The 18,374-nt window shown below is 43.9% G+C and overlaps 3 non-coding genes and 1 pseudogene across 3 annotated transcripts; all 4 read right to left on the reverse strand.

Annotated features, from left to right (window-relative positions):
• Window positions 1–259: 259 nt before the first annotated feature.
• LOC113150102 lies at window positions 260–450 on the reverse strand. The gene has a single exon (XR_003297645.1). It is a non-coding gene; the product is annotated as a U2 spliceosomal RNA (small nuclear RNA).
• Window positions 451–1,028: 578 nt separating this feature from the next.
• Window positions 1,029–1,189, reverse strand: LOC113150014. The gene has a single exon (XR_003297625.1). It is a non-coding gene; the product is annotated as a U1 spliceosomal RNA (small nuclear RNA).
• Window positions 1,190–2,052: 863 nt separating this feature from the next.
• On the reverse strand, window positions 2,053–2,243 carry LOC113150132. Its single transcript, XR_003297653.1, has one exon. It is a non-coding gene; the product is annotated as a U2 spliceosomal RNA (small nuclear RNA).
• Window positions 2,244–11,361: 9,118 nt separating this feature from the next.
• On the reverse strand, window positions 11,362–11,430 carry LOC113150044 (annotated as a pseudogene).
• Between the last annotated feature and the right edge of the window lie 6,944 nt (window positions 11,431–18,374).

The raw sequence follows: 18,374 nt of genomic DNA on the forward strand, positions 1-18,374 counted from the left end.
TTTGTTTTTTGAGAGCTCGATTTTGGAGCCTGCGCCCACAGTCTACGGTGACTGTGGACTCACTCTGGACCAATCGGAGCGCGACACCGTCTCCAGTCAGAGGAGACACGCCAGACACGAGGCGCACAACTTTCCGAGACGTGCCGAAGGCGCAAAAAGCTGCAGCAAAGTCTCTGCTGAAAGCTATCAGATATCACCCAGCCATCACAAGTCACCGGTAACTATAAAGTTGGATATTGATATTAAACGTGAGAGAGAGAGAGGGTGCACCGTTCCTGGAAGTACTGCAATACCGGGTCGATGCGTGGAGGGGACGGAGCAAGCCCCTATTCCATCTCCCTGCTCCAAAAATCAATTTAATATATGGTCCCCGGGTAGGGGACGTATCAGATATTAAACTGATAAGAACAGATACTACACTTGATCTTAGCCAAAAGGCCGAGAAGCGATACTGACAAGGCGCTGGAGCTGAACCGCTCCTCCCCGTACAGCCCCTGTCACTGAGGGGTCAGGTGCTCCCTGGTGTGTTTAGGTGACGCCCAGTGCTACAAGCATTCCAAATGGACTTAGAGCTCTAATGTAAAACACCTCACAACACCCCGAAGCTTGCGTTCTGTTTCTTTTCTTTCTACTTTGAGGGGGAGACGGCGCATGTTCATAACACCATAACCTTCTCCTCCAATCACCAAAATTAACTTTCATAAGACGCAAAGACAAACTTCAAATTCGCAAAGTCTGCCACCACATCAGTTGTATTCATTTCACCTTCATTGCAGTTTGTGACTCACTCACTCACGAAATACAGACACATTTAACATATGTGTTTTGTTTTTGTTTTTTTGTTTGTTTTTTTACATGGAAGTGACGAGACACTGAAAACGCCGGCATCACACGTTCCTTAAACCAAACCGTCTATGACGTTGGAAGTGTCAAAGTCACTGAACATGACGCAAGAAGACGCCACAGCGGCATCGGATCCGATCACCACTGCCTTTCTACGTTTCAGTTGTTGACGTTAAACAGAAGATCAGGGGAGAGCGCGAACGCAGTCCCCCACTACAAATTATGCAGTCGAGATTCCCACATTTGGGGAATTCGCACGGGTCAGCACAGCCGGAGTGCAATGGCTGAGCCTCGCCCTGGGTGAACCACCTTCATGATCATGGTATCTCCCCTGCCAGGTAAGTATGACTTCTACACCTCTGCCCTACGAGCCTCTTTCTGGCTCACACTACTGCCTGTGGCGGTTGCAACACAACGGGCATGATGTGTGATTTAAGTCCACAGCAGTCACCGCCCTCTGGTCTCGCACTATGCTTCATTTGCCCCTTTTCATGTATGCCTCCAAAACACCGTAAAACATACACAGTGAACGCGCTTTCACAGTCTGCATTTTCCCCTCATTCCCGTACAACGTGTAGAGGGTCCAGCTCCAGCCCCAGAACACAGCCAGCCCTCCTGATCGCTTTGTTCAGCCCGTTAGTGTGTGTGCCACCTTCATGTTTCAGACTCAGAAAACATCCGCAGCACGGTGCTGCAGGCGTTGAAGGAGCCGAGTCTCTGTTATAACTGTTCTATTCAAGTTAAATAAGACATAACTGCACTTGGGAAACAGCTCCTTCTAACTGCTGCAGCCACGGCTGTCAAAACGATACACTGAGCCGCAGCACCCTCTGCTGGTCAAATGAAGTAACGGCAGCACAACTAGGCTGTTAGGAATAAAAAGGAATAAACCTTCTAGTAGAGTAGACCCGGCTCAAGGTTTGTTTTGTTTTGTTTGGTTTTTTTTTTTTTTTTTGAGATTCTATCTTGATTTTGGAGTCTGCGCCCAAGTCTACGGTGACTGTGGACTCACTCTGGACCAATCGGAGCGCGACACCGTCTCCAGTCAGAGGAGACACGCCAGACATGAGGCGCACAACTTTCCGAGGACGTGCCGAAGGCGCAAAAAGCTGCAGCAAAGTCTCTGCTGAAAGCTATCAGATATCACCCAGCCATCACAAGTCATCGGTAACTATAAAGTTGGATATTGATATTAAACGTGAGAGAGTGAGAGGGTGCACCGTTCCTGGAAGTACTGCAATACCGGGTCGATGCGTGGAGTGGACGGAGCAAGCCCCTATTCCATCTCCCTGCTCCAAAAATCAATTTAATATATGGTGCCCGGGTAGGGGACGTATCAGATATTAAACTGATAAGAACAGATACTACACTTGATCTTAGCCAAAAGGCCGAGAAGCGATACTGACAAGGCGCTGGAGCTGAACCGCTCCTTCCCCGTACAGCCCCTGTCACTGAGGGGTCAGGTGCTCCCTGGTGTGTTTAGGTGACGCCCAGTGCTACAAGCATTCCAAATGGACTTAGAGCTCTAATGTAAAACACCTCACAACACCCCGAAGCTTGCGTTCTGTTTCTTTTCTTTCTACTTTGAGGGGGAGACGGCGCATGTTCATAACACCATAACCTTCTCCTCCAATCACCAAAATTAACTTTCATAAGACGCAAAGACAAACTTCAAATTCGCAAAGTCTGCCACCACATCAGTTGTATTCATTTCACCTTCATTGCAGTTTGTGACTCACTCACTCACGAAATACAGACACATTTAACATATGTGTTTTGTTTTTGTTTTTTTGTTTGTTTTTTTACATGGAAGTGACGAGACACTGAAAACGCCGGCATCACACGTTCCTTAAACCAAACCGTCTATGACGTTGGAAGTGTCAAAGTCACTGAACATGACGCAAGAAGACGCCACAGCTGCATCGGATCCGATCACCACTGTCTTTCTACGTTTCAGTTGTTGTCGTCACTTCACTTTCTAAACGTTTATTAAGTTCATGTCATAAATACATATCATATCAAATACAATACACAAACATATTTTTTTCATTTTTTACAAATTTTTACAATCATTTAAAAACAATAACACTTTACAGGAAACTTTTACACTACTATTTAGTAATTACAAAATCTTTCTAAAGAAGAAGATCTTCCAGTTTTTAAATTTTTGTTCTTTGTCTTTACTTGTTTTGTCTTTCAAGAGATAATCTTGTAAAACATTCCTTATCATTTTTGCTCCATCTATTTTGGATACCATGTGTTTGTTAAACACCCAAATATTTCTTGTTTTCCATAAACAATCTTTGACACAGTTAATCACAACCCACCATTTTTCCACTTTTTCAGTTGTTGTGTCATCTGTAACTCTATATATAACCTCACTATCGCTTGTTGGTGCTAAGTGGAGAGCTTGCAACCAAGGGGATACTAGTGACCAGATATCTTTTGCAGCAGGACAATTCCAAAACAAATGTGAAATTGATTCTTCCTCTCCACATTGTGGTCTTGGACAAGTGGAAGTTTGAGTACACTGTCTCTTCTTCAAAAACACTCGGGTAGGCAAACACTGATGGGCTATTTGCCAAGCAAGTCTTTATGTTTATTTGTCAAGATGTTATGATTAACGTTTTTCCAAACTCTTTTACATTTCTCTTCTGTCAGTTTACTAACAGGGGTTAATCTTGTTATTTCTGGAGACAAAGCTTTTTCAATATTTAATATTGATAATTCTCTCAGCTAACTTACATCCAAGACTGGCAGCAATACCTCTAAGTCCATCAATATATATTGATGGACTATTCTCAGCATACAGGACTTTCAAAGATGGTCTTTTCCCCCACAAGTTAAGTACTTTAAGACCCACCCACAACTTTGCAAAGAAAAACCAAGTTGGACCCGTTCCCACTTGAAGACAAGCTTTCATAATTGGTGTCAAAAACATAGCCTTAAGCTTTACCTCTATTTGTGGGACCGCTCTTCCCCCCTTTAATAAGGGTTTATACATGATCTCTCTCTTTAATTTTTCCTGTTTACATCCCCAAATGAAATTGAAGATGGACTTTCTAAGAGATAACAAGGGGATGGGGAAGGTGGCTGCTAGATGCGTTACTGAAGCCAAAACATTTACATTTAGTCATTTAGCAGACGCTTTTATCAAAAAGCGACTTAAGTGCAAAGGAAGATGCGGAAGAGTTCTGTTTTCAGCAGTTTTTTAAAGATTGCAAGTGAGGTGGCTGAGCGTGCAGAGATAGGCAGCTCATTCCACCATCTTGGGATCACTGAGCTGAACAGTTTTCCTTGTTGTCGACTGTGTGGTGCTGGTACCACCAGACGACGTTCCCTGGTTGAGCGCAGTGGATGGGAGGGGATGTAGACCTGAACGAACGAATTGAGATAAGATGGAGCTGTGGAGTTAACCACTCTGTAGGCAAGAGACAGAGCTTTGAACCTGATCCTTGCAGCCACAGGAAGCCAGTGCAAAGATCTGAAGAGCGGTGTGACAGGAGACCTTTTAGGTTGATTGAAAATGAGGCGTGCTGCCGCATTTTGGATCATCTGGAGGGGTTTGGTCGAGGATGCCGGTAAACCCATCAGTAGTGCATTGCAGTAATCCAGGCAAGATAAGATCAACGCCTGTACAATGAGTTGGGTTGTGTATTGCGTCAGATAGGGTCTGATCTTTCTAATATTGTGGAGGGCATATCTACACGACCTAGCGACTGTGGCGATGTGATCTGTGAAGGTCAGCTGGTCGTCAATGATGACCCCCAGGTTTCTGGCTGACTTAGTAGGGGCAATCACCGCAGATCCAATGTTAATGCTGAACCTCTGCTTTAACCACTAGCACTTTACCTGTAAATGAGAGGTCTCTATCTCGCCACTGGTGTAATTTATTATTCAATTTAGTCATTTTTTTGTCCCAATTATGTGTCTCCATATTATTCCCAAAGGAAATGCCTAAAATCTTAATTGTCTGTTCCTTTTTAAGTAGGCCATTTTCTTCTATGGGTTCTTTCCAATTTATATAGAGTGTTTCACTTTTATTTTTAATTCACTTTTGTCCCAGATGCTTGGGTAAAACTTTCACATAAAGCCAAAGTTTCTCTTACTGACCTATTGTCTGACAGGAGTAAAGTGAGGTCATCCATATATACAGATAATTTTGCCTCTCTACCTAAACTACTTGGTGCTACAGTGTTTACTTTTTGACAGTTTTTGGAAAAAATAGAACATTTTTCATTTTCCTCTAAGTGTTGTATTTGGCTTCTTGTTATTATACCTGTACTTTTCTCATTCATTATTCCCAAAATATCTTTTTTTTTTAAATTAACTATGTCATTCTCCATTTTAAACCCTGAGAGAGCTTGTCACAAATTAGGAGGGGAACAAAGCAGGAATGAACTGAAAACAGGATTTATTGGGTAAAACTTAAATGCAAAAAACAGAGAAACTAAGGGGGGTGTCAACCGACACTACAAAAACAAGCAGGGAAACACGAAGACAAAGTGACAACAGAAAACTACCAAAACAGCGTGGAACAAAGTAACAAATCAGGAACCAAAGTACCAAACAAAACTACTGCTCAAAGGCAGGAAAACACTCACGGGAAAATCAGGTAATAATATCCAGAATTCAGAGGGGGGAACATAGTCCATAGAGTCCAGGGGGGAAGCAGACAGGGCTGAGGAGGACGAGCAAGAGCAGGCAGGGTTGAGCAGGAAGATCCTTTAAAAGGCATGGAACACAGGCTGGAAACAGGTTGAGACATGAAGACGATCTGACAGGGGGAAAAGGACTGAGGAGAGTTTTTGTAGCCTGAGGGGAACACAGGTGAGTCCAATGTGCAGCTGATTGCTGGGAGCAGAGGGAGAGAAGTGGCTGGTGGGTGGAGTCCAGAGGGAGAGAGAAAAATACAAGGCCGGCCGGGGCCAGGCCGAAACCATGACAGAGCTAAAAGATAGCAGTGTTGGAGCTTTGCTTGGAGTCTAGTATACAAGGCCCGCTTCCTAGCTGCTATCTTTTTGTCCTCTTTTATAAAAAAGAATTTAGTTCTCAGTTTAATATCCTACCACCAGTCACTCACCGACTCGAACATGAAAAACAGGGATTTCCATTGTTCGAGTTTTTCCTTTATATTTAGATACAATGATATCAATTTTCAACAAACTTGTATTTAATTTCCAGGGACCCTGATTGGGGTCGAAAACTACCTGGAATATCAACTAGACAAGTGAGTTCTGAATGGTCAGAGAAGGAAATTGGCGTTACTGTACAATACACAGGGGAAATCCCCTTTGAGGTAAATATTAGGTCTAAACGAGACGTCCATCCATTTTCTTCCGCTTATCCGGGGCCGGGTCGCAGGGGGAGCAGCTTAAGCAGAGATGCCCAGACTTCCCTCTCCCTAGACACCTCCTCCAGCTCTTCCGGGGGAACACTGAGGCATTCCCAGGCCAGCCGAGAGACATAGTCCCTCCAACGTGTCCTGGGTCTTCCCGGGGCCTCCGCCCGGTGGGACATGACCGGAAAAGCATGGTCTGTGGTCAGAGTGGTCTGACTGTGGTCCCCAAACCGGATTCCCTCCGACCCCTGGCTGCGCCTAGAAATCCTGTGCATAAAAGTAATGAACAGGATCGGTGACAAAGGGCAGCCCTGTCGGAGTCCAACATGCACCGGCAACAAGTCTGACTTACTGCCGGCAATGCGAACCAAGCTCCTACTCCGGTCATACAAGGACCGAACGGCCCTTAACAAAGGCTCCCGAATCCCGTATTCCCGAAGTACCTCCCACAGGATGCCACAAGGGACACAGTCAAACGTCTTCTCCAAGTCCACAAAACACATGTAGACTGGATGGGCGAACTCCCATGAACCGTCGAGCACCCTAGCAAGAGTATGGAGCTGGTCCAGTGTTCCACGGCCAGTAGGAAAAACCGCATTGTTCCTCCTGGATCCGAGGTTCGACTAGCAGCCTAATTCACCTCTCCAGAACTCTGGTATAGACTTTCCCAGGGAGGCTGAGGAGTGTGATCCCCCTATAGTTGGAACACACCCTCCGGTCCCCCTTTTTAAAAGAGGAACCACCACCCCGGTCTGCCAGTCTAGAGGTACTGTCCCTGATCTCCACACGATGCTGCAAAGGCGTGTCAACCAAGACAGCCCTACAACATCCAGAGACTTAAGGTACTCAGGGCGAATTTCATCCACCCCTGCTGCCTTGCCACTGAGGAGCTTACTGACTACCTCAGTGACTTCGACCAGGGAAATGGACGACTCAACCTCTGAGTCCCCAGCCTCTGCTTCCTCAACAGAAGGCATGTCGACGGGGTTGAGGAGATCCTCAAAGTATTCCTTCCACCGTCCTACAATGTCCCCAGTCGAAGTCAGCAACGCCCCACCTCCACTGTAAACAGTTTGGCAGGAAACTGCTTTCCCCTTCTGAGGCGCTGGACGGTTTGCCAGAATTTCCTTGAGGCAGACCAATAGTCCTCCTCCATGGCCTCACCGAACTTCTCCATGGTCCGAGTTTTTGCCTCTGCGACCGCGCAGGCTGCGGCACGTTTGGCCTGCCGATACCCATCAGCTGTATCAGGAGTGTAATGAGGTTGGGGAGTTCTCTGTTGATGTCTCTTGTTGCCGTTTCTGAGTTGTTGTTTGTTGAACTGGGGGAACCGACAAGTTGTCCAGACTGAGTTCAGATGTCTCTCTAGCCGCAACCACGGTTTCTTGGGAGTCTGGAGGTAAGTGGATTCTGCTCATTATAGCTTCCAGAAAGTCTCTGCAATCTTGTGATGTCTCCATGTTTGAAGTTGGTTCTTTAGTGTCCAGAGGGTAATCTTTATTCAATTGAGTTTCTTGAAAAGCTTGCGGTATATCCTGTTCTTCAGGTGTATACGAAGATTCCTCACTCCAATCTAATACGTTCTTCTGCTCCCCCTAAGACTCCTTCTTCAGCTTGACGGCTTCCCTTACTTCCGGTGTCCACCACCAAGTTCAGGGGTTGCCGCCGCGACAGGCACCAGAGACCCCAGCTCCGAACAGCCGCATTGACAATGTAGGTGGAAAACATGGTCCACTCGGACTCAATGTCTCCAGGCTCCCTTGGTACCTGATTGTAGCTCTCCCAGAGGTGGGAGTTGAAGACCTCTCTGACAGTCTCTTTGCACCTTTTGTATAGACAGGTAACTGCCCTTTAATAAAATGACCACCCCGGATGATCTGTTTTTATTGTCACCTGACCAAATGGATTCCCCATATTTCCATCTTTTTTGGTAAGACTGATAATTATCTCTACAGGGGATGTTACATTCTTGCAATAGAAAGATGTCACCAGTACTCTGATTTAGATCGTCGAAGATAGTTTGGCATTTAACAGGGTCATTAAGGCCTCTAGTGTTAAGTGTGACAATATGCAAGTGGGTTATCAGGAAAAAATACAAGGATTAGGTCTCCTGGTTTTCTTCATCATCTAAAGGCTTTCTTTTTTTCTTCTTCTTTTTCAGCTGTTTATACTGAGAATCATTTTCAACCCCTTTTATACAAGTAACTGTAGAAAAGGTGTCTAGAGACTCAGGCTCAAGAAAGGGGGTTGAAACAGATGGCAAAGAAGGCCTACCTCTAGTTCTTGTAATGAGGTTGGGGAGTTCTCTGTTGATGTCTCTTGTTGCCGTTTCTGAGTTGTTGTTTGTTGAACTGGGGGAACCGACAAGTTGTCCAGACTGAGTTCAGATGTCTCTCTAGCCGCAACCACGGTTTCTTGGGAGTCTGGAGGTAAGTGGATTCTGCTCATTATAGCTTCCAGAAAGTCTCTGCAATCTTGTGATGTCTCCATGTTTGAAGTTGGTTCTTTAGTGTCCAGAGGGTAATCTTTATTCAATTGAGTTTCTTGAAAAGCTTGCGGTATATCCTGTTCTTCAGGTGTATACGAAGATTCCTCACTCCAATCTAATACGTTCTTCTGCTCCCCTGTGTCCTGTACAATTGAGTCTTTTAGGGGTATTTCTTGCGCCCTTTCTCCTGTGGTTACAACCATTTGGTCATTGGTTCGCTTTGGGACTGATTCTGTTATTTGTACATTCTTTCCTCAACTTATTCATGAAACAAAGGTGTAGTGCTAAGTTTTACTTGATTTGCATAAGCCTGAGGACAATCTTTAAATTTATGCTTAGTTGAGGAGCAAAGGTTGCACTTAAGTGGAATGGAGCATTGTAAAGATGAGTGGTCTGTAGCATTACAATCTGAAAATCTGAGTACATTCAGAAGCTAAATGTTGCAAACTGCCACATTTCCTGCATTCCTTTGGTTGGCCGGGGTAAAAAACAGTTCCCCGGAAAGCTCCCAGTTGGATGTAGCTTGGAAGGTGTTCCAGTGCTCCGTCTCGTCTCCTAAGGCGGACTTGAAAACGTCGGGTCCCTGTTTTTATTCCATCAATGTCAACCACTTCAGTCCCGTTGAACACCTCACAGTACCTTGACAGCCATGTCCCAACATCTTGGTTTCTTACTTTTTCAGAAAAAATGACAACATGAACTGTTTTCATGTCTCGTTCTGCTAACGGTATCACAGAAATCTTCTGTAAAGAAACCAACTTTTTCTTCTTATTTTCAAACGTTTCCAGTCATTTTTCAAAAAGTTTAAATGTCGTAAATATCACTTCAAAAATCTTCTTTCCCGGGTAGGCGAAGATATAGTCCAACTGGTTTGTAGTAAAACCGAGGTCTTTTTGCAGAACTTGTCTGCTAAATTGTAGACGATCCATCTGAAGATCTTCCAAAAGCTCAAAATGAACGGCATTCCTGCGAGACAGCTGACTCTGTCCAGATGCCATGATTCTCTAACAGACGTTGAGTAACGTAGGCAAAAACTGTGTTGTGCCCCATACACTGCTCGACTACAACGCAGTTGTGACTAGCCAGGGTGAACCCCTGTTTTTTTTTTTTTTTTCACTTTTTAAACGTTTATTAAGTTCATGTCAAATACATATCATGTCAAATACAATACATAATAGTTTTTACATTTTTCACAAGTTTATTCTTTCGATTAAAACAATAACACTTTACATGAGCTGTTACACCACTTTTTAATAAATAATTACAAAAGTTTTTCTAAAAAAAGTTTTAATTTTTGTTCCTTGTCTTTACTTGTTTTGACTTTCAAGAGGTAATCTTTTAAAACATTCATTATCATTTTTGCTACATCTACTTTTAATACCATGTGTTTTTTTAAAATCCATATTTCTGGTTTTCTTTATTAATTTCACCTTCAATACAGCATGAGACTGTAACGATTTGACAGACGGGACAAAAAGGTATTATATATTAACAAAAGGCAAGGGACAGAGAAAACTAACAAAGTACCAACGTAAGGAGACCCGAAAAACCGATCATGACTGAAACCGCCATGGATGTAGCCGATTCTGGAACCCGGGGAGCTTTCCGCCACAGACGTGGACGACGGCGCTTGACGGGAAACCCTATCCATAATGCCAGGCGGATTCCCTCATATAGCAAGCATTGGGCGAAAGGTGGCTAATTAAATAGCAGCTCCGGAGGTAGAGATCCTGGAGCTGACTGTGCTTTAAGCGCTTCGTAAATAAAGAGAGCGTCCTCCGGGCTAAGAGCAACGGATGCTAACGTGTCAGGTAATGTGCCCAAATAGTCCAGGTCGCCCTCATCCGAATTGTCACAAAAAACTAAACGGGGGGGAGGAGAGACGTGTTAAGCGACCAGTGGCGGAATGTGGAAATTCCATGGTTGATGTATTTGGGCTGATTTGTTCTGTAACGATTTGATAGACGGGACAAACGGGCAAGTACAAAATTGTAATATTTATTAACATAAGGCAAGAGACACAGGGAACTAACAAAGTACCAAAGTAAAGAGACCTGAAAACACTGAGAAAATAAAAGTACAAAGGAAACCACAAACCTGATATACAAAAAAATCAACTAAAGACGCTGCAGTAACGCAGGCAAGAAATACAAACCAAAAAAACTAAAACATGTAAGGTACCAACAAAATCAAAGCTCTAATGCTGATAAAAAATACAATCCACTATACAAAACAAAGTGACAACGAAAATTCACTTCATTGACGCAGGTATACACCAACTAAACACACACCAAGCATACATACAAAGTAACAAAAGACACTGCAATAGCAAGGAAAGAAAGAAACTTACAAACAGGGAAACAAAGTCCAACAAACAAAGGAAGAGTCCAGGGGGATCCATCAAAAGGACGAGAAAATACTTGACTGACTAACTGACGGACAAACAAACCGGAGTCATGGAGGATGTAGAGTGTAATGAACAACAAACCAGTAGCAAACAAAAGACTGAGGGGAGCTTATAAAGGAAACAGGAAACACAGGTGAAATGAATCAGTCATTATCAGTCCGGTGAGTGGAGGAAGAGGAAGTTCAAGTATGGGAAGTGGCAGGAGAAGAAGTGAGACCAGGTTAACACCAAGGGGGAGACATGAAAAACCCCACATAACAGGGATGAGGCAGATTATGGAGTCGAGATTCCCACATTTGGGGAATTCGCACGGGTCAGCACAGCCGGAGTGCAATGGCTGAGCCTCGCCCTGCGTGAACCACTTTCACTTTTTAAACCTTTATTAAGTTTATGTCATAAATACATACCATGTCAGATAAATCACATTAATAATTTGTACATGTTTACAAGTTATTACATTTCATTAAAAACACAACATGGCATCATCAGAGTAATTAGTTACACCACTTTTAATAAATAATTACAAAAATGTTCCTTGTCTTTACTTGTCTTTTCTTTCAAGAGGTAATCTTTTAAAACATTCATTATAATTTTTACTACATCTATTTTTGATACCATGTTTTTTTAAAATTCTAATATTTCTGGGTGTGAGGATTTGACTGATGGAACAAAGGGGTAAGTACAAAAGGGTATTTTTTATTAAGAAAGGGCAAGGGACACAAGGAACTAGCAAACACTGACAAAGTAACAACGTAAAGAGACCTGAAAACACAGGGGAATGAAATGACAACCAACAATACAATGCACTAATACAGGTCAATACACACTGAGGATACAAAATACCAACAAGTGCTGTGAAACAGGCAAAAACCGAACTAAACACACAGACCGACCATACGAAGTAACAAACAAAATCACTGCGAAGGCAGGAAAACGTTAATAAACAATACAAAGTATCAACTAAAACAGAGTGCAACAAACAAAGGAAGAGTCCGGGGGACCCAGCCAACGAACTGAAAAGAACTTGACTGACAAACTGACGGTCAAACAGACAAACTGAAATCACTGAGAGTGTAGCATATGATGCAGTGTAGGGTATAATGGGCAACAAACCAGCAACACTGGTTTTCCATAAACAGTCTTTCACACAATTTATCACAAGCCACAACTTTTCCCCATTTTCAGTTGTTATGTCTTCTGTAACTCCATATATAACTTCCCTTCCCTGCTTGTTGGTGTTAGGTGGAGGGCTTGCAACCAAGGTGATACCAATGACCAAATATGCAGCAGGACAATACCAAAACAAATTTGAGATTGATTCTTCGCCTCCACATTGTGGTCTTGGGCATATAGAGGTTTTAGTACACTGTCTCTTCTTCAGAAGACTTAGGTAGGCAAGCACTAATGGGCCATTCCCCAAGCCAAGTTTTTATGATTATTTGTCAAAGTATTGTGGTTAAGATTACTCCAAACTCTTTTACATTTTTCTTCTGTTAGTTTACTAACGGGTTAATCTTATTGTTTCTGGAGACAATGCTTTCTCAATACTTAATCTTGATATCCTCCCAAAGGTATTGCTGCCTGTTTCAAATGTAAATTAGCTAAAACTGTCATATAAAGCTATATATTGATGAACAATTATCTGCGTATGGGACTTTTAAAGATGGTCTTTTTCCCCACAAGGTAAATACTTTGAGGCCCACCCACAACTTTGCAAAAAGAACCAAGTTGAGCCTGTTCCCATGTGCAGACAAGCTTTTAAGCAACATGCCAGATGTGTGATTTTAAGATGGCACCAGTGTTTGTGGCTGCTCATCTCCTGCTCGTATTACCATTGGTATTTATTTATTTTCTGGCTTTTGGAACTCTACAGGCTGAGTCTCTGCTGGTTTACAATCGTCAATTCCTCCTAGATCTCGACAAAATGTTAAGGATCCACGCATATTTGATCCTTGTGGACAAAAAACTCTGCCACCGCTCCTGTTGGGAATTCCGACTCACCTGTTACAGGCCGCGGCTCTTCTCCCTCGGCGAAAACGTTGTCGCAGTAAACACAGTGGTCAGCTGGTAAAGCTGAATATTTGCCTGGTTTACTCCCCTTGTTTCTTCCAAGCAGGACACGGATTGCAATTTCCTTCATGGTCCTTCGTGTTGCCTGGACCCCATCGGAGCCTGCCTGACACCTGTTGAATTTCCAACCTCCCCGCCCCATCTCTCCTCGGCCCTGCCAGCGTGGAGTAAACCCCCATAACCTGAGGGCACTTCCTCTGCTTTGCTGCGCTAAACCACAAGCCCCAGGTGCCCGGCCTGGTGAATGCCAGATTGCTGACCAACAAAACGTTTTATCCTGAAGGATTTCTTCTGCTCCCATGGTTTGGACTTCCTCTGTGTGACAGAGACTTGGGTTGGTACTGGTGAATGCAGCGCTCTTGTCGAACTTTTACCGGCTGGATGTTCCTGGATGTTTCTCCTACTCGGGCCGTGGAGGAGAAACAGTGACTGTTTATAAAAATGATTTTAAATGTAAATAGCGCACTTTGTCTGCTTCACTTTCCAGCTTCGAGGCGCCTCAATGCTGATTACTAATTCTCCACACCTGTGCCACTCCTACTTAAGCAGCTCCATGTGCGTCTCAGCCTTGCCAGAAAGTCTAACATCAACCTGAGGAAACACACTGTCCAGCATTCATTTGGACTGACTATTTGTGATTGAACCTGCCTGATCTGAACCTGCCTGATCTGAACCTGCCTCTGCTCTGTCCTTCGGTACCGTGAGTGTTTTCTGCCTGACCTGTTCCTGTTCCCCTCTGGCTCCTTCCCTGTTCTGTCCCTGCGTTGGATTCCCTGTGTATGACCTGGACCGTCCCTTGACATTGCTATCAGCCTTTTGGACCTCGGCTCTCAGTATCACCTCTCAGTGTTGACCTGGATTGTAGTTTTGACCTCGGATCTCACCTTACGGACATTAGTGCTTGGACGGCTTTTTGTGTATGACCCTGGAATTGCCTCTCACTCTGCACCTCAGATTTCTGGAGAACTGTCAACTGTTTGCATGTGTTCACTAATTCATTGTGCTTCTGCCACATAGCCTGTTCTGCAGACCGTGTCCTTCCTCCTTTGCTCCCAGTCAACACATGCTTTATTCTGCTGTCAGCCAACTTGGAAGCTCCACCATACTCACCAGTCTACCACTCCTCACAGTCTCCTAGTTGGTTAACTCCTCCATGCCCCTCAACCATCGCTCATCAAGACTCCAGTGAGTAACCCCCATTAACACTATTCAAGATTCAGCTACAGATCTGACTTGCCTCTGTCTCCTCTCCTAGGCTACCATACTCTCCTGGCGACAGCCCTGTCCAGTTGCTGACTACAGTGACCCATCCATTGCACATCATTTTTGTCAATTAACCCTCATTTGACTTACATTCGTGTGTTGTGTGGTCCCTGGCTATGGAGTTGGATCCTAGGTCTGTGACATGTGCGCTGTCATCTACCAACCTCCCAAATTTTTAAATGATTTTTCTGAATTTTTGGCTGAAATGATGCCCAACTATGATCGTCTCCTCATTGTTGGTGATTTTAATATACATGTGTGTTACCTTGAAAAACTGCTGGTGAGAGATCTTTTAGCCATTATTGACTCTTTTAATCTGGTGCAATGTGGGGCTGGTCCCATACCCACACAGGGACATACATTAGATCTTGTTCTCTCTCATGGCTTGTCTCTGTCTCTATTTTCTGATCACCTGCCCATTTTATTTGATGCTGACTTTTCCTGTGCAGCAGTTAAATCGTCTGCTCCTGCTCGCCTGTGTTGGATTTTTAATTCTTCCACCACTGGTCAGTTTTCTGCTGCCTTTAACCAGCTATGTCCTCCCTCTGGCACGACTGTTCACAGAGGAACTTGGTTTCTTGGTTTTGGGCCCTGGTTTCACTCCTCCTGTTGTGCCCTACTGGACACTGTGGCCCCATTAAAAACTTTGTTACCTAAAGCTAAACCCGAGCCTTGGCTCAGCAGCAGGACTCCTGAAGCTCAGCAAGTGTTGAAAAGCTGAGCGCAGGTGGAAGAAGGATGGGCTGCAGTGCTCCCTTCAAATTCTAAAGGGCTGCTGGCGTCATTATCAAAATACTGTTAAAGATGCTGAAAAAGAATACCTTTCAAACATTATTGTGTCAAATAGCCAAAATCCATGTTTTATTTAAGACAGTTTTAAATCCCTCAGCAAGATTGTGCTGCCTGGAATCCTCTGCTGAAATGTGCAATAATTTCCTGCACTCTTTTACTCATTGTCACCACAATGGCCTCCATCTTAGCTCCTACCTTTGACCCATCTGATTGTGCTCCTTGTCTGGCTGTGTTTGATACGTTTGAGCCCATAACACTCTCACTTTTGGAGGAAGTGATTAGCCACATCAAGCCATCATGCTCCCCTGGAGATACTTTCCATTCTCATTTTCTTAAAGAGGTTTTCCCCAGTATAGGGCAGTTGGTTTTGTCTATTATAAACGGCTCCCTGACTTCAGGTGTTGTCCCGGCAAATTTCAAACATGCGGTAATACAACCCCAGCTTAAGAAACCATGTCTCGTCCACACTGAGTTGGCTAATTTTAGGCCCATCTACAAGCTGCCCCTTCATCTATAAAATCCTAGAGAAAATTGTTTGTGTGCAGTTGAAAACTTTTTTTAGTTGAGCAAAATCTTTTAGAGGTTTTTCAATCCAGTTTTCAAACCCTGCATAGCAGAGTCAGCATTGTTAAGGGTCTTTAATGACATTCTCCAAGCAACTGATGCTGATGATTTTATAATTCTTGTTTTGCTAGACCTGCTGTTTTTGATACTGTGGATCATAATATTTCATTATCTCAGCTGCAGCATTTTGTGGGCATTCATGGTACCGCTTTGGAATGGTTTAGGTCCTATTTGGCGGACAGAACCATAAGTGTGAACCTTGCTGGTTCTGAATCATCTTCAGCTCCCCTGTTAGATGGAGTTCCTCAAGGTTCAATTTTCAGGCCTCTTTAGTGTTTAACAATAACACTAAGGAAAACTCTTCAGCTCAGTGATCCCACGATGGTGGAATGAGCTGCCAAACTCTGCACACTCAGCCACCTCACTTTCAATATTTAAAAAACTGCTGAAAACAGAACTCTTCTGCATCTTTCTTGCACTTAAAAAAAAAAACACTTTTCTGCTCTTTTGTACTCAAACACTTTTTTGATAGCACTTTGCTTTGATGATTTTTCTCCTTGACTTAGATTTTGTTTGCTTGCCTTGTTCCTCACTTGTAATTTTGCCTTGTAAAATTGCACATTTTATGACCAATTCATGCAAAACTCCACGTAATCCCAAAGGGTTCGCTTACTTTTTCTTGCCATTGTAAGTGTAATTAGACCCTTTTCTTCTATGGGTTTTTTCCCAATTTATATATTTCATATTTCTTCACCTTTGTCCCAGACACTTGGGTAAACTTTCACAGAGGGACAATGTTTCTCTGACTGACCTATTGTCTGACAAGAGCAAAGTTAGGTAATCCATATAAACAGATAATTTTGCCTCTCTACCCAAAATTATTGAATTAGAAAAAATAACGCTTTTGACAGTATGTTTTACATCGACCCCTAATAGTATTAGAGGTCTCCTGTCACAGAGCTAGGATCAGACTCGATACCCAGAGATGACTTGAAGACAGGATGAGTTTAAGAAGGTTTATTACAAAGAGACTGTGAATGTGTGGAGGTCCAGTGATGTCACAGCTCAAGAGGGGTGGCTTAGGTGGAAGTCTTTGAGAGGAGACAGGGTTAGCCGGAGTAACACAGTAGAATACTGATGTAATGAGAAGACCTGAGTGAGAGAGGCGAGGTGAACCAGGAAGAGAGGAGGGGCAATGATGTGTGGAGGTGAGAGGTGCTGGTGATCTGGAAGTGGTGTAGGGGTGAAATGACGACAGTGTCCAAGATGGCCGGTGTGGATTGGTGAGCACATGGAGCTGAGAGAGGCAGGTGGAAACAGAATATCTTGGGGCACAGAGCAAAAGCCTGATGGCTGGTTAGAGCGTGCAAAGTCAACACAGAAGCACAAACAATCCGATATCAGAATCAGAATCAGAAACATTTTATTGCCAGGTGCGATAAAGGGCATTTTACAGCACTAGGAATTTGTCCTGATGTTAGGTGCAGACATAGAATAGAATAGCAGGATAAACAAACAAACGTAAATATGCATATTCACAGTCGGTTGGGAGGGGGGTATTTGTGCAGAGGTTATCTGGGGGGAATTGGGGAACTGTTCAGCAGGCTGACAGCACCAGGGAAGAAACTGTTCTTGTGGCGTGAGGTCCTGGTCCTGATGGACCGGAGTCTCTTGCCAGAGGGGAGAGGTTGAAATAGTGCATGGCCAGGGTGAGAGGGATCAGCTGCAATCCTGGATGCACATCTCTGGGTCCTGGAGACGTACAGGTCCCGGAGTGATGGAAGGCTGCAGCCAATCACCTTCTCGGCAGAGCGTATGATTCTCTGCAGCCTGGCCTTGTCCCTGGCAGTGGCTGTAGCAAACCAGACTGTGATGGAGGAGGTGAGGATGGATTCGATGATGGCAGTGTAGAAGTTGGTATCCGTAATACAACAATCATAGCGAGACAGTGAGGGGTCATACACAGAAAAGGCTGTTCCAAAAGGTGGTAGGTAGGGCAGGTACAGGAGTAGAGGGGATGGTCACAGTCCGGTACACTCACGCTACTGGAGGTTTAGGCTGAGGCAGGTCAGAACAGAAGGCAGGTCTGGTTAGTGTAATGTTATATTAACCACCCCGGGCTTAACACAACATGGAACTTTTATTAACAGTGCTGCTAACACACGGGTACTGCTGTGGCTACTCCTCACATGCACAGATACCTTCGCTTACACACTGACATGCACGTACACCTGACATCAAATCACTCCGCTACATTAACCAGTACCTGCTGACATTACACCTCCCCTTTTCCAAAAGGAACAGTTTTCTCTCATTTAACATTTTAGCCTAAACATTTGTTGTATTACTTTTTAATTCAACAGCATAAACAAATAACCATAAACTAGGGCTTCTAGGTAGTGTGCAAGTTGCCTACATAGAAGATGAATTTGTCCGACAGGCAATCTATGACTATCTGTCTGGAACTAGTTATGTGACAAGGTCTTTCAGGTGAGATGGCATTTTCACCACTCTGCCTCTCGATGTCATCACTGCAGCAGGCTTGTTTTCTCCAGCTGTTTCGCTGTTCTGTTGTAGCTCTGTATGTGAATGTGTGTTAAGTGAAT

Source organism: Anabas testudineus, chromosome 13, assembly GCF_900324465.2.
Source record: "Anabas testudineus chromosome 13, fAnaTes1.2, whole genome shotgun sequence".
Lineage (NCBI taxonomy): Eukaryota > Metazoa > Chordata > Actinopteri > Anabantiformes > Anabantidae > Anabas > Anabas testudineus.